General features: G+C 35.8%; 1 protein-coding gene across 13 annotated transcripts in view; it reads right to left on the reverse strand.

Annotated features, from left to right (window-relative positions):
* ANKS1B (ankyrin repeat and sterile alpha motif domain containing 1B) overlaps positions 1–12,759 on the reverse strand; it is a 1,079,287-nt gene that overhangs the window by 1,065,565 nt on the left and 963 nt on the right. The gene's annotated exons all lie outside the window — the stretch shown is intronic.

The raw sequence follows: 12,759 nt of genomic DNA on the forward strand, positions 1-12,759 counted from the left end.
CTAACGGCTGTAAAATAGCAATATTAATTTCCTGCTTTTAGTAGTTGTATGGTGGTTAGATAGGGAAATATTCCTACTTTTAGAAAATACAAACTAAATACAAACTAAAGCATCCAAAGGTAACAGGGCATCAGGTTGACAACTTAGTCTCACATGGTTCGAGGAAAAAGTTATTTGAACTATAGTTCCAGCTTTTCCACAAGTATGTGATTATTTCAAAATCAAAATTATTTTAATTTTAAAATGAAAAATATTTGAGAGTATATAGTTCTAGTTCCAACCATTAAAAATTCCCCAAAGTGGGGTGCCTGGGTAGTAGCTCAGTTGGTTAAGTGTCTGACTTCGGCTCAGGTCATGATCTTATGGTTTGTGAGTTCAGGCCCCACGTCAGGCTCTGTACTGACAGCTCAGAGCCTGCAGCCTGCTTCAGATTCTGTGTCTCCATCTCTCTCTGCTCCTCCCCCCGCTCTCGCTCTCACTCTCTCTCTCTCTCAAAAATAAATAAGCCTTTAAAAAAAATTTTTAATTACTTAAACCTGGGGTGTGTGGGTGGCTCAGCCAGTTAAGTAGCAGACTTGATTTCAGTTCAGGCCATGATCTCACGGTTCATGGGATCAAGCCCCTTGCTGGACTCTATGCTGACTATATAGAGCCTGCTTGGGATTCTCTCTCTCCCTCTCGCTCTGCCCCTCCCCTGCACATGCACGCTCTCTCTCTCTCTCTCTCCCTCTCTCTCTCTGTCAAAATAAGTGAATAAACATTAAAAAAAAAAAAAAAGAATTACTTAAACATGACTCATGGTCAGATTCAGATCATATATTGATATGCAATGGGAGATGGGAGGCGAATGTTGACACTGGACTTGTCAAGAGAAAAAGTTGAATTTGTGAGCTTACATTCCATGAAATTAGAAACTACTATATAATTAGCTATCATCTCCTGTGTGTAACTTCCATAATTGCCTAGAGGGAAGAATCTATTTTCTATACTCCAAAGCACCATCACCATGCTGAATACATAGTACACACCCTCAAAATACTTGTCAATTAACAATGCTTTAAAAAGCAAGATAAAGAAAATATCAATGATAAGCTTATTAGGAAACCATTAACCGCATGGATTATTATAGCACAGCATGTACAACTCCAGTGGAACACAATCTCTTTCTGCTCAAATTAGCTTTGTGAGAAATGTAGAAGATAACAACTAATGTTAAATATCTGGTGACCAAGTATTACTCCTAAAAGTAGACAGAAAAAAATAATCCCTATGTCTGGGATCAGAAGAACACTGAGCAAATATATCACCCCCAGTGGTCTGTCTTGGTGCCTACACCATTAAAGATTCAGGTTAAGACAACGTACCTAAAGAAGTGACCTATTAATATGCAAATATCCCATAGCTCACATCAAATACAGATACTCATGAAATTTATACAATTATTCCTTACACAGCATAATGTCTCAGTAATAATAATAACCACCAAAACACACGAGTCCCTCCTATGTGAAAGGCCCTATGCTAGATGTTTTATATAAATTCTCTTTAATCCTTACAAATCTACAAGATACATAATATCATCCTCACTTTTAAATCAGGAGACTGAAAGTCCAAAGAAGTTAAATAACTTTCCCAGGGCCAAATGTCCATTCAGTGGCAGAGTTTTCATTCAAACTTAAGACTGACTTTTTCCATTACATTCTGTTGCTTCTTTCTACCATGACATTTACTGTTTCTTCAGTGGAGATCTATGGCATGAGGGAATAAGATGCAATTTAGAAAAATTTTTGGTAGTACAGGATAAAACTGAAAAATTCTAGGTTTCAGGTAAAAAAAAGACAAAGAATGCCCCAGAATAAGAAAGCAACAAAGGCTCAGCAAAGGGACAGAGGGGAACACAAACAGGGGATGAGAAGGTCATAAGGACAAACTGCCTGGTTACATGGTTTTTCTACAGACCCTAACACTAGATTTGACAAGATCCTTGAGTTAATAATGAGCTCAGTTAAAACTATGAGCTCATGGGGCGCCTGGGTGGCGCAGTCGGTTAAGCGTCCGACTTCAGCCAGGTCACGATCTCACGGTTCGTGAGTTCGAGCCCTGCGTCAGGCTCTGGGCTGATGGCTCGGAGCCTGGAGCCTGTTTCCGATTCTGTGTCTCCCTCTCTCTCTGCCCCTCCCCCGTTCATGCTCTGTCTCTCTCTGTCCCAAAAATAAATAAAAAACGTTGAAAAAAAAAAAATTTTAAAACTATGAGCTCAGACTTACTGGCTTGAACAGATGAATCATAAAGTTAAATGAAATTAAATGAAAACGATGGTGAACACTGTATTTTCTTCCTTTGCATGAAAAGGAAGAAATGAGGAGAAATAAATCACACCCATCTGGAGACGTGGCATGGACAAGTTATTAAACCACCTTTGAAGACAACAGAAGTTAGATACCATTAAGCACCCAAAAATTTTGCATAAAAGAGTTCCACTGTATTTTAAAGTAAAAATGATAACTGATGAAGAAATATCCTAAGACATCTCAAGTTATTTTAACACCGAATGCAGTTTATCATTCATCTGCTATCAAGAAACAAACGTAAACAAAATATTGCCTATAACGCAAAATTACATGATGAGCATAAAAATAATTGAAAATTATGTAGGAACTGAAATATGTTTCTATATAATTTTGTAGAAAATGTACTTTCTATTTACATACTGGAAACACACATTGGTATTTTCATATTTTAATCCACGACATACACTGATCCCTATGGAACAAGAAAGCAACATGGCATAATAAAAAGTTACGTGGAGACTGGAAAGACCTGAATTTGAATCTTGTCTGTCACTTACTAGCTTTGCAACTTTGGGAAAGTTATTCAATTTTTCTTCTCTTTTGCCCCATATATAAATATGGGGTTAATAATATATATCTTTCAGGACTGAAGATTGGATATAAAGCAAATAAAGCAATTAGCATATTTGGAACACTAATACTAGCAATTTCACTTCTAGAAATATATCCTAAGAAATACTTTATGAGAAAGATGTTTTGTATGACAATGTTCACCATAACACTACTTATAACAATAATAATAAATAAAGTAAAAATCATCCAGGTATCTAGATTAAAAGAATATTTAAGTAAAGATATATACAACTGGTCGTGGGGAGGGTTCACCTGGGTGTCTCAGTTGAGCATCCAACTCTTGATATGGGCTCAGGTCATGATCTCACGGTTCATGGGATAGAGCTCCACATCCGGTCTGCACTGACAGTGCAAATCCTGATGGGAATTTTCTCTCTCCCTCTCTCTCTGCCCCTCCCCCACTCACATTCCATCACTCTCTCTGTCTCTGTCTCTCTCTCTCAACATAAATATTTGAAAAAGACACAATTACCTAAGGAAGCTTATGAAATGCATATTCCCAAACCTTTTACTCAAAAATTCTAACCCAGTAGGTCTAAAGTGAGACCAGGAAACTCATGTTTAACAAACAACCACAGGGTTGATTCTAATACAGGAGGTCTATGAAAATTCTGTATTAAATGGGGTATTTTAATGATGCCATTAAAAATATAATTATGAAGAATTTGTAATAACACTGAAAAAGTTTATGATAACTATTAAGTGAAAAATTGAGGATTCAAAATGTATGCTTTATCTAATAACTATATTTAACATACATATGAACAAATAGTTCTTAGCAATAGAATTAGGGGTGATTTTTTTCATCTTTCACTCAGTTACTTGAAACAGTCATGTTATCATCATAAACACATACATAAGTTACATATCAAAAACTGGAGAAAAAAAAGTCAATGGATCACCATGCCCTTCGGATTAAGTTCAAACTCCTTAGGGCAGCAGACAAGTCCTTCAATCTCCAGACTTATCTCTTATCCATGCTCTAAGCCAAACTTATAATACCCCAAATTATATTCTACATTTTCAAATACCATTATTGAATACACTATTCCTTCTTTAGGAAAGCCCTTCCGTCAAACTGTCAGCCTGGCAAACTCCCATTTATCCAATAAGATTCAGGAATCACCTCTTCTCTTGAAGTTTGCCTTGACTACTCCTTCCAGAGAGAATTAAGGGAGCCTCCGTCTTGCTCTTCATATTCCTGTCACACTACCTTGGTAGTTCCATTACAATAAATACCACGCTGTCCTTTACCTCTGTGTTGGCATATCTGTTCCATGATTTCTACAAATACTTGGGGTTAGGTAGAAATGCTCTCATTCAATTTTAGAATCCACAAGGTACTCAATAAACATTTGTGAAAATAATGAGCAATCATTCTTTGTTATTGTTCTTGGGTGTCAGTTCCCTATGAAATCCTGATTGACTTGTTGGTTAGTTGGAAAGCGGTTGGTTCATTGATTAATAAGTCATGGCCTAAATACACCCTAATATATATCATAAAACATACCAGTGAAAAAAACTTATAGGAATACTTTAACCATTGTTCATAATTCTTCACCTTCTCTGATTCTGTCTTCAAAGATTCTATCAAACTTCAGAGTGACAGATCACTCTGGTCACTAGCACAAGCAAATAAACAGGCAAACTCTGTCCTGGAGCACCCCTCTGCTGCAGTTTACCATGCCAATGAACGTCTCTGCATAATTCCTGCTACTCCTCCCAAACACACTCCCACTCACTCTCATGTCCCATACTAAGAGTAAAATAGCTATACAAAACAGGGACAATTCTGTAAGTAAATATAGCAGTTTTTTAGTACATTCAAAACATAAAATACTATATTTAGCATATTTATATGATACATAAAACATTTAAAATGCAGATCTGCAACTAGAGGTACCAAAGTAGGACTCAAACTGGCTAAATAGCAATTTAGGCCAAAAAGAAAAAAAAAAAAAAAGAAAGAAAGAAAACTTTAATGTGGAAGAATGAAATTGGGATTGTGATCCAGGGCTCATAACTTCAAATGCCTTCCCTGTACAGTAAAACATACGTTTATGAAATAACCTAGATACTGAAGTTCTAAATAATAAGAAAATGCATTTAAAAGAATTTGAATCTCAAACCACATTAGAGGTCAAAGCTCTTCTACAATTCTATACCATGTCCTTATCACCTCTGATTATATAATACATATGTACATCTAAGGAATAACTTCTGGAAACAGGCAAACATACCACATGCTGATATCTAAGACAGGTGTGCTAATATAACAGATATCCAATACAAAGTTCTAGTGGGGCGCCTGGGTGGTGCTAAGCATCTGACTCTTGATCTCAGTAAACGTCATGATCTCACAGTTTATGAGTTCAAGTCCCACATAGGGCTCTGCACTGATGGCACAGGGTATGCTTGGGATTCTGTCTCTCCTTCTCTTTGCCCTTCCCCCAATGATGTGTGTGCACTCACACACGTGCTCTCTGTCTCTCAAAATAAATAAAAACTTTTATATAAATAAAATTTTTTTAAAAGTTCTAGGGACTAAATAATTAGCAAAAATAAAAGTCTTTTCCAACACGAGCCCTATGCTATCCCATTTCTCATTTCTCCAATCAAATCCTTCTCTTTCTACAGCATCAACCTTGTAAAGAAGGCAGAATTAATGACCACCTTTATTTTATTTTTTTTTAACGTTTATTTATTTTTGAGGCAGGAAGAGACAGAGCATGAACGGGGGAGGGTCAGAGAGAGGGAGACACAGAATCTGAAACAGGCTCCAGGCTCTGAGCTGTCAGCACATAGCCCGACGCCAGGCTCGAACTCACGGACCGCGAGATCATGACCTGAGCCGAAGTCGGACGCTTAACCGACTGAGCCACCCAGGCGCCCCAATGACCACCTTTAAAGAACCCCTCTTGCAAATCTGGCAAAATTCATTCCATCATCTCTGCTAATAAGAGCGCCAAAGCATTATTATGTGGGCCTAAAGTTTTGTTTCCCCTTTAATTTTTTTTTTTTTTTACCTTTACTTTTGAGAGAAAGAGACAGAGCACAAGCAGGGGAGGGGCAGAGAGATTGGGAGACACACAATTCAAAGCAGGCTCCAGGCTCCAAGCTGTCAGCGCAGAGCCCCGGACAGGGCTCGAACCCACCAACCGCGAGATCACGACCCGAGATGAAGTCGAACGCTCAACCAACTGAGCCATCAGGCACCTCTTGTTTCCCCTTTAAACGAAAATACTAAAACAGCTTCCTCTTCCCAAAAGGCTTTATCAATCAATCACACTTCAGCTCCCACAAACAGTGTTTCAAGGTGAGATGAAGTTAGGAAAGATACAAGGCACTGAGCCCACGGTCAGAGGAGAAATTAACATTGAGGTAGGCAGGAAACGACATGATGAAAGCAAACTCTGTAAACTCTTTGCTTTTGAAGGTCCAATATTTGTTCTTCTTAATCTATGTCTCACTTACTATACAGTCCATCCCAACTCTTCTCCTCACACAAATTCTGCTTTTCCTTAGGAGAGGGACACTTGGCACAAAAACTAGAACCAGGGTGAACTTGCAGTAATTAAAATGGAGAAGAGGTTTTCTTTGTAAAAAAAAAAGTTTCTTTAAAGAGAGAGAGAGAGTTTGGGGTAGGAAGGATTAAAGGAAATGTGGTGTGGGGAACAGAAGTATCAAGCAGGCAGCAAGAAATGAGGTTGGCTGTTGATGACCACATCTATTAGTCAAGATTGATTCAATTTGATCAAAGAATGATGACAAGTCTAGGCCAACTGTCTCAGTTCACTTAACTAGAAGTAATTAGCCACTTTAAATAAAGCTGCTCTCACAACACAACAGAACCTAAAAAACTCTACAGCACAACTGAATCTAAGTTCCATTTTACACATTCCTGATGACATGCTGTTAAATTAAGTTAGCACTATCTCTCAGAAACAGATTCAGAGATGAACACTCTTTGAAGACTGCAGAAGAACCTAACAAAAACAAAATTTATCCTTGACTATATATTTTGATCCACCCTCAAAAGTCACCCAGTTTCATGCCAGACCCAGATTTAACAAAAATGCAGAATTCACTTCCTGTCCTCCTGATGCAAAGGAAGAAAACTGGACTCTAAGATGAGATCCTAGATCTGTGTTACACAAGAAATTTCACTGGATTTTAAACTGGCATTGTGCCTCTGCCTGCCATATGGTGTACCTGACCATGTCATCACATACATGAGAAAGAACTAAAACACAGATGAGTCTTCTGTGTAAATTCCTGCTTTTAAAAATATAAAATATTCTATGATGAAAAACCAAAACTCATCATATTTCAATTAACTAAAGCTATACCACAATATGTTTAAAATGGAACCAAAGATACACTAAAATGATTAAATGTTTAAAAACTTCAGGTTCTATAGGATAAAATTAGTCTTTTCTAACCCTTTATTTGAATTATACCTTCCATTTGTAGTTAAATACTCAAGAAGAATGTCCTAAAATAGGCTCCTTGAAAGAATTTTCCAAAACTGCATCAAATACATAATAAATTATTTCAGTATACAATTGAACAAACCACATTGTGTTTACTGTCACCTGAGAGGTTAAATTGCTAAAGTCAATAGAAGCAATGCTGAATACTGTAAGCTTCTGTATTAATGTCAGTCAAGATTTGTTCTACCCTTCCACCAACTGTAAGAAACCACTGACATACACTATGAATTAGGCAATGTAAGAATGGACAGGGTGAGTAGTAGTCACTGACTGGCTGTCCTAATTCCCTGCTACACATCAGTCTTACTGTTTGGAAGAGGAAGCTGAAAACCTAGCTTAGTAGAGAAAGAGGTCAATACCAAAATTCCTTCTCCTCTCTCCTTACTCCCCATTGTGCAGCTGGCACTGTTCACTCTGGCAGACACAGTTCCCTGAACATAATGGTGCAATCACCGCTTCAAACATCATTACTATCTAAAATAGATAACCCACTTGCAACTTGCCTATTTTTATAGATATAACATTTTCATGCAGTTTAACTGCTCTATTTGTGATTTATTCCATTTAACCAATGCAGTTTCCCCGAAAGTGAGTACCTTTATCAGAGTCCCAATAACCACAATTGCCCAAATAGTTGTGAAAAATTACAACACTTTGGAGTTGCCTCTTATCAACTTGTACCCATCACCAAAAACTTCATGAACTGAATCCTAAATCTGAAAAATGTATAACTCTCTGGTTTATATGTCTTTAAGGACTAGACACTATTTTCCCCTACTTCTTACCGATTTACTTTGTCACATGGGAGTCTTGAGAATTCAATTCTTTATGTCCAACAAGAATTTACTAAAAATAGTATATATAGTATGCAAGCCTTTGATTCATTAAGAAAACCAAGTAAATTTAAGGCATTAAACTTTTGTTTTATTAAAATACAAATAATTCTTAATCTTGACTCATTAAGAAAGAAATGATTTAATACACATACTAAATAGGAATTGTTTTTGTTGGCATTAAAAGGTGGCTGTGCCAAAGAGACTTTAAAAGGTTTTGCAGCTGTCTCATGAAAGATGTTAAATAAAATAAAATTTCACATATCATATGGAGGAAGAAAAAGGAGGTGATTCAATTTGAATACTCTGATGAGCTCTAATGAGCTCAGAATTCTTTAGGACAAAAGGGGGTAATGAGAAGTATAAATGAAAACAAACACAAAAAAGAAGTATTTACCTGGGGAAATGTTAATGTCCCTTTCAACTAAGTTTGAAAAAATGGAGGCAGTTATAAAAAGTTCACTTCTGTAACAGTTAATGTAAACTTAAGTTCTGACAGAATAACTGTAAAACTTGCTTGTTTTAGACCACAAGAGAATTTCCTGTAACATCTAACAATGCCAAGAATCTGATTCTTCCCAACTTCCATTTTGCTCCTATCATCCCTAGTGAGAATCATTTTCAAACCAGAAAGTATAAACAAATAATGTTAGGGATTATTGAAACTTCAAACAGACAGAGATCATAACAGACCAAGTATATCCAGACCCAGAAGAATTAGGTACAAGGGCATAGAAGGAATTTTCATCAGAACTAGGCATCCATCATCCATGGTTCGCTACCATAAACAAGCTATAATAAAGTAGCCTGATTTGGGTGGAATTTATAGACTTAATACTAGAGGTATATCAAAGGAACGCCATAAACAGGACACAGCATGACTTCAGAAGGGCAATGGATAAAATACCTCAAAAGATTCTCACAGGTACATCAGAGAGAAGCAGCTGAATGAGAGTTCTATTAAGTGGCTTCAATGTTGGTAGAAATACCATGTATAAGTATTGCTACTTTTAAATTTATAGTAGGCTAAAGAAAGGTTCTTTAGAGATATATCATGGTGTGTGGAATTCCAATTATGGAAAACATGCATATTAAATCTATAGATGATGCGGAGGAAGAAGATAATATGCTGGAAGACAGACTCAAGAGTCAAAAAGATCTACATAGATTATAAATACAGGCTAAAACAAGTAAGATTAAATGTAATAGGAATGATTTAAATTCAATCCACACTTTTACAAGTATGATAGGGGAACCACTGCTTCATAAGTCATTGAAAAAAATACCTGGAAGTTTTGAGTATCTGCTCAATGTGAGCCAATGTCATTATATACCTCAGAAAAACTGACCCGCATTAAGGTAGATCTTAGATCAATAATAAAGAGGTAATAATTTTAATGTTTTTAGTAGCCGCTATTAATACATGTTTATTTTAGAATACTGGAAAATGTAGAGAGCAAAAAGAAAATAAAGATCATCCACAATTCTACCACTCAAGGATGAATGCTATTTTTTACATTTTGGTGTTTATCATTCTAGACTTTTTCATGTACATTATAAATTTTCACACTTACTTTTTCTTTAAAAAAAAAAATAGGGTCATACCACAAATGCTGTTTTGAAACCTGTCTTTTTTTAATTCAACAGTGTATCAGGTCCCAGTATATTCACAATGGTCAACTGATATCTTAGTGCATTTTGTTCATTTCTGCTCACCACCTTTAAGAGTCATTGCAGAACTTGAGAATATGCAAAGAAGGGAAAAAAGAGAATAGTGAAAAGTATGAAAATGTAAGTTCACCTATATTCCACTTCCAAATAATACCAACTGCTAGAAATTACAGGGAGGTCAGGGGTGCCTGGGTGGCTTAGTCAGTTAAGCGTCAAACTTCACTCAGGTCATGATCTGGTGGTTCATGAGTTCGAGCCCCTCGTCAGGTTCTGTGCTGACAGCTCAAAGCCTGGGAGCCTGTTTCAGATTCTGTGCTCCTTCACTCTGCTCCTTCCCTGCTCATGCTCTGTCTCTATTTCTCTCTCTCTCAAAAATAAATAAACACTAAAAAAATAAAATAAAAATAAGAAATTACAGCGAGGTGGATATCAACTCAATAAAAGGAGAATGTTTTTAATAATTAGAGCTGTCAAAAAAAAAAGGAATGGATCTAGTCATTTAAGAGTTTTACAAGGCTAGAATAACTAACTGGTAAAAGATGTTGCAGGTGATTCCTCTACGTCAGAAGTTGGATAAAAGGCCCCGTTTTATTTATAGATTCTATAATTCTAGTGGCAAATTTACTAAGGAACTTTACCCCATGTCCAATATGAAGCAAATCTTTAGTAATCAAGACCTTAAGAAATAAGGTCAAGTGCTTTAAAGCTGCATGAGAAATAACAACACTAATGATAAAACATCAATGTGTTAAATGCTTTGCATTCATTTCTTCATATTTCATTTAACTCTTACAACAACTCTATATGATAGCTACTATAACTCTTCCCATTTTCTAGAAGAGAACAGTGAGGCTTAGAAAGATTTTTATATTTATTCAAGGTCATTCTTTTGCTGAAAACTGCAGTATCACCCAAGCATACCTGATTCCCTATCATATATCTACTGCTCACTTGGGAACATGTCATCAAAACCATCTTCAGAAAAGTTCTTAGTGATCCCCCAAAGGGCAGTCATGAGGATTTTTTTGTCATTAGGAAAAAAATTAAGGATTTTTAAATCAGATTATGCATAGCAAAAAAAAAAAAAAAAAAAAAAGTAGACTAAACTACGTATTTTAAACTCACAAATCAAATAGAATCAGTGAATAAGACTTACAATGTGGAAAAGCAAATTTAAATCACAGAACTTCAAATCTTTGCCGTTACTAATTAAGTGACCTTGGGCAAGTCCTTATCTTCCTATCTCTAGTTCTTCACCTGTGAACTGAGGCTCAGCCACTTAAGGCTGATATAAGAATTGAACGAAATGATACAAGTAAGCATTTAGCACAGTTATCCGACACTACCTATTACACAACTAATAAAGGCAGGGGGGAGGTAGTGGCAAACCTATTCTGCGGTCATTCTGAAGTATTTTAAAATGTCCAAGCGTCATTATATTTGAAGAGGGAGGGGCCACCTTCTCCATCATTATGTAAATAAATTTTTGAACACAATCATTTGTGAAATAAAGTAACAACTAAATTAAATGTGCTTTCTTAGGAATTTCATTTTATGCAAAAGATCACCCAATGCAATTTCAACTGTCATATTCTTCAAAGACATTGTTTTGGTTGTTCATTTAGTATGCGATAGATGCAAGTTTAAGGGTTATTGGTTTTGATTTTGACTTTTACAACTTGGTTCAAACTCATGAGCACGTTTTTTTACTTTTGTTTTCTGTGCACATTTTTGTTATAGAGCTCTCACCCCTGACAAAACCAGCAAAAGAGAAAACCTCTTGTTCAAGAAGTTTACCAACTTAGTTTACCAACATTAAATAGTTGGTATTTTATTCCTAAAATTTGCCACCTATTCTTTTTTTTAAATGGCACAACAGAGAAAGTATTTAAAAGATGTTTGCCTTTACGTTCTATCACAAAGATACGCTTTTTAAAATACTATTTATCTTAATAAAATTAACTGAAGTTATCACTGTTCCCAAAGAATTCCTTAGTGTTTTTCCAAAGGAATTGATTATTTAGAAACCTCTTTCAGAATACAGGTTTCTATCCATAATCATTCTTACAACTAATTCAATCAACTGGTAAACACATTTACTTTACCTGCAACTTTAAAACCGTAACCAGATAAACTGCTTTTGTATAAATAACCCATGACTAGGGGCAGTTATTAGAGCTATAATCTGAAACATGTCCACACTGTCTACTTGTGTTTGAAAGTAAAAATTACTTACCAACAGAGTACACCCAAAGAGTCATCGCTCCTAAGATCAACTAAAAAAATGTCCCATACTCATTCATTGATCTGAAGTGAATTATTATTCCAATAAAATGTCACTATTAAGTATATATGATCATATATGGAGCTTTTTAAAATCCCATCAACTATTTGCCAACTAAATTCATTTCACTCTAATACAAATGTTTTCATTTTCCCTACAGGCCAGTACTATAATTAACTGCATTGTCTGACCACTACAACATCTAAGAACTTGTGTAAAGAACACAATGTCATCATCCAAAAATCTGTATTAAACACTTGTCAAGAGTAGCACAAAAGAGTATTTAAAAACCAAAAAAAAAAAAAATCATTTGGGTTTTTCAAATTTTTACAAGTACAGCTGGGTTGCTTAAGAGATGTTTTAGGGTGAAGATATGAATGATGATTGATGCCTCCAAAAATATCCAGGGTAAAGTGAATAGCCACAATTTTATAAACTAAAGAGCTTTCCTTGCATTTTATCTAATGAATATTCTTCAGGCTTCTTCCCTCTTATTTAATTCGTCCATCAATTCAACTCTCAAGTTCGCAGTTTCTCAAATATGCAAATCAACC

Source organism: Panthera onca, chromosome B4 (assembly GCF_046562875.1).
Source record: "Panthera onca isolate mPanOnc1 chromosome B4, mPanOnc1 haplotype 2, whole genome shotgun sequence".
Classification (NCBI taxonomy): domain Eukaryota; kingdom Metazoa; phylum Chordata; class Mammalia; order Carnivora; family Felidae; genus Panthera; species Panthera onca.